Raw genomic sequence first — 4,907 nt, forward strand, 5'->3', positions numbered from 1 at the left:
TGCTGCTGCTGTGGGATCAGCCTTCTCCCACGTTCTTAAACATCACATGCTCAGAATTCTGGAAGAAAGGACAACCAAAGGGTCTACAATTTTGTACAAAGAAATACAGCAGCAGGCAAAAATGGCAACACAGTGCCATTAAATGCTATATTAGCTGCTAATATTAACTGCTTGACAGACATCACAAACTTGCCAGGCTGTGTTGTTTGGCCCACCAACATCCTAGAAACCAGAGGAAATGGAGAAGAAATAAAAGTGCAGAACCTTATCTGAAAAAATTGCAGAGCATGCTATGAGTCTATTCAAGTTGTTAGTGATACAGTGCTAACAAATCTGAAGTATATTTTAGTTTGTAATATGGGTCAGCACAAGCACCACTGTTCTGAGAGATCCTCACCAAAATCAAGGCCCCAAAGAAAGACAAAAGATACAGACCTCACCCAAGAGAGCTTAAAATTAAAACAGAGGAATCTAAAACAAGAGGAAGGGAGACAATGACAAGATTTTCTGGTATAGCTCTCTCAGGACTGTAAAGAAACCGGTGGTCAGCAGTGAGATGTGGCCAACAGATGCACAAATGGACTGGGCATGGAGACTGCAGTTCTTGTGAGAGACAGAAATTCTGGCCTCTTGCTAGTGCCAGGCTGAGTTCAGGAGCTACTGACTCACAAGCAGGAATATCACTCATCATCAGGTGACTGACAGCATCTTGCCTCTCTGAGAGTCAGCATTTCTGAGCTCCCACTGAGTTTCTGTTGGCTCACTTAACCTCTAATTTGAAAAAGAAAAATACAGTCTGCTACACCACCTTGACATCTTAGCCCTACCCTGTGAACCTGTATCAGTAAAAGACAAAAACAACAACAAAAAATCAACAAGAAAATCTTTCTGCTGGCAGTTTCTTTGCCACAGAGAGTAGATGATTTCACTGTTTTAGCAAAATAAATCCTTTGCCATTATGAACTGCTTGTCCACTAGTGAGCCTAACCATTATAATCACCCTCACAAAGTCTTTGTAATGCTGATGCTGACATTTTAAGGGTGATCCATCAAGGTCAATCATACCCATAAGGACTGCAAATTGTTTTTTCCCTATTGGAGTCAGAAAGTCATGCTAACTCACTCCATGGAGAGAGCTGGTGGGTAATATCAGTTTTAAATTTGAGCTGAAGAGGTTAGAGGAATTACCCCCAGGAGTAGTTCTAATGACAGAATAGGCTTTGTCAAAAAGACCTTTCCTTGTGTCTTAACTGCCAGAGTAGCAAATACATGAAGTGGGTGAAAACATTTATTTTCAGGGGCTCACTACGGATTATTCCAGTGCTTTTATAGTCTACATAGCAGTCTTTGAGTCTCCTTCCATTTTGTTGTTCAATTAAAAAGTTGTTAGTCATTGATTATTACTTTATGGTCAGAAAAGCTTCCATCTTCCTTCCTTAATTGCTGTTGAATTTACAAAGTTCTCTTATTACTGCACTGACATATTCTCTACACATCTCTTGTAGCTCAGCAGCAGGGCTTGCAAACACATGTTGATTTTCCAGCATGGGAGGTACAGTGCTGGTGGGAGGATGCTCAGACACCAGCTCAGCATCCTGGTCCTTCTGTGGCCATGAAGCCCAGCACTGTCACCTGATTCACACAGAAATTTGGTACCTTCTTTTCAAATGCAGATTTTTCCCATCCCTTCCTGTGTTGATGATGGGTTAATGCTTATCACCTTCACTCCTGGGCAGCAGGACAAACAGTGTCTGCCACTCTGCAGACCCTTCACCTGCACACAGCTCTGCTGTGGGCAGCAGAGGTTTGATCCACACTGTTTTATCAGGAGGAGGTACCAAAACCTTCCCACACCACAAGCTGGGCAGGAGCATCAAGGACACTTTGCAGCTGTCAGGCTCACAGCCCAGCTGCCAGCCACAGCTGGCTGCACCTCATGCACACCTGGAGAGGGCAGGGCCGTGCACTGGCTGTTCCACACATGAATCACCTGGCCACACTGCCACATCTTTTGCCAAGTCACCTTTCTTTCCTGGAGCCTTTAAGGCTCTACATCCTCCTGTGCCAGTCGAAGCTCACAGGGCTCCTCTGGTCTCCCACCAAGCAGCCAAACAAGTCACTGTTTTGAGGGGAATTTGTAACTTCCTACAGCAATGGGTCAGTTGTCAGATCTCTCCTTTTTTCTCTCTGGTGACTCACAGATTTACCATCAACAGCAAGCTCTCTGTGAGAAAGCCATGACAGAGATGTATTATGACACCTTAAAAATGCTGTGAGAATTCACTGTTTCTCAGGCACAGGACATAAAAATCTGCATAACAGTGGGTTTACCAGTGTGTTGCTCTTCTTTGTTACCTATACTGCCATAGTGCCTTCCAGCTCCAGACCTGGACCAGGTCCCATGGTGTTAGCTGCTGAATTGACACAGATCAAAAGTATCAAAATATTGCTAAATCACAAATTCTTCCCAGTAATTCAGCTTTCACCTCTCATTTTCTCAGATGAACAAAACAGTCACCCAGCCCAGGTACCAGGGTTATCTCACAGCTACAGCAAACCAGATCTATGAGTTCAGCAGTCAAACAAACTGAAAAAGATCTGGAAATCAGATCTTTCCCCACCTGTGTCAAACCCCAAGAATTGGTCTTCTGAGACTTTAGATACCCCTCCTTGTAGATACTACCTTGTGATCTTAGATGCCAAGACATTTATCCTATTTTTCTCTATACCTGTATGTGAAGGTGTCATTCTTTATCAAGTTTCACTGAAAAATATACCAACATCTGTGCAGCAAACAAGGGAAATTAATTACTTTGGAGACATGGGGGAAAACAAAAAGAAATCATATAAATATCAACATTCATTCCAAAAATGTGATATTGAAAACAATTGCCAAATGCAGGAGGTAAGCAATGCCAGGAGAAAAAAGTTAGGAGACGAAACACACACATGAGAGAAGACGACAATAATCAATATATTAATATAAAACAATAATACAGCTGGTACAATAAAGTGGTACCGTGGGGAGACATGCAGTGTATCATTAGTATTCTGCTCTAATGAAACCCACAACACACAGTGTACATTAACTAGTGTAAAGTCTTTTCAGCACAGTGAATATTCCACCACTTTACTGGCCCATTTATTTTAACTGAAAGAGAGATGATCCTGTTGCCAAGCTATCAGATGGTAAAAGGGATATATTTGATGGATAAAAAAAGGAAGCTTTGCAAAATATATTTCTAATTTAGATGCGTGTGGTATACAACACTCATACCATACCTGCAGAGAAAAATAGAGGTGGGGGTGGATAAGAGAGAAAGGGGAGGGGGAACAAAGGAGGGGTGAAATATCATTTTAAATAAACAAAAAAAAGTCACAGACATCACTCATTTTTTTTTTCAACCTGTTCTTGTGATACAGATTGACAGCCCTTTTAATATGAAATAAATCAGCCAGGATAAGGAATGTCTCGGAGAACATACAGATTGAGGGCTGATTGACAGAGCTTCTCTGAAAGCCATTCTGTTTGCACTCGCTTTTTTAGCAGCTAACTTGAAAGGATGTCAGGTGCTTTGAAATGTTTCAAGTGTTTTGAGCCCAGCAAACAATTGTAAAATGTGCTTATTGGTGCTCAGGCTGAAGCAGGAGCGCGCTGGGGCTCGCAGGAGAACAATGCTGAGGAAGGCAGGCCAGGAGAAATGAAAGCAGAGCTTTCCTCTTCCATTCAGGCACTGTCCAGCCATCAGGATTTTTGGAATGCTGTCAACAGCCATACCTAGTTAGCAAGATATTTTAAAGTGAAGATGCCACCCATTGGAAACTTGAATCACGCCTGGGGAGCGTGCAGCACTGCATTCCCTCCACAGACTCACAGTCACTTTTAACCAAGGATTGACTAGTTGCATTGCTGATAATGAGACATGACATTTTTCAAGCTGTGTGTCCAGTTTGTACCACTGCTGCTTTCCTGTTAGGCTCAGACCAGCATTATGCTGGCTTTGATAATGTTGCAGATATTATGGTTAGCTGTCTCCTTGCATTTCCTGAAATGTCCTATGTCTGTTGTTATCTCACAAAGCAAATACCAGCACATGTCATAGTCACACTGAGAGAGAAAAGATGAAAACCAAGCCCAATGGCATTTGCAGGCTCTTTTAGCAGCACACCCTTGAGAATGACAATTTAGGCTTGTATGGGTCATTTTTGTATGGGTGTTTTCTGTATGAGTGACTTTTTTTTTAAAAATGGCTTGACATTTTTCCTTTTATGCAAGGAGCAAAAGTCATTCAGAAAGGAGATTTTTGGGTTCTCCCTCTGGAAAATCACCTCACTGAGGGAGAGCACTCAGTAAAACGTATGACTTGGTGAAAGCTGCTGGGTTCAGCTCAAATGCTTCACCTGGAAGATTCAAATTCATTCACAGAGAGTGAAACAGCCCCAAAGACAGCAGGTCCACTTGCACATTTCCATTCTCAGGTGCTCCAGAGTGAACAGGATGGATGAACAGTCCAGGTGCCAGGCTCTCACCTCTCACCATGGCTCCTTCTGCCATGGCCTTGACTTCTGGTATGGTCAGTGTCTCATGGTGGGAAGGCCTCTCTCAGCACCCACATCTCTCTGCACCCAGTTCCTCCAAATATCAGATCCCCAGAAGGTAGTTATTCTGTGTGTAGTCCCTTATTTGCTCACTGATAGTTGTCTTTCCAACCTTTGCCAAAAGAGACAGAAAATTTCCTATATGCTGGAATAAAATCTGTGCTAACAGGAGTGAGAAGATCCCTTTTCTCAATGTGGAATCAAATTTAAACAGTTTTAATACTTGTCTCTTAATTTTCTTTTAGTTTTTGCCATCTAGATCCAGATTGCCAATGTCCCTCCGATTTGATTTGCTCTCTCATTGCCTT

The sequence above is a fragment of the Oenanthe melanoleuca genome, chromosome 2, assembly GCF_029582105.1.
Source record: "Oenanthe melanoleuca isolate GR-GAL-2019-014 chromosome 2, OMel1.0, whole genome shotgun sequence".
NCBI classification, from domain to species: Eukaryota; Metazoa; Chordata; class Aves; order Passeriformes; family Muscicapidae; genus Oenanthe; species Oenanthe melanoleuca.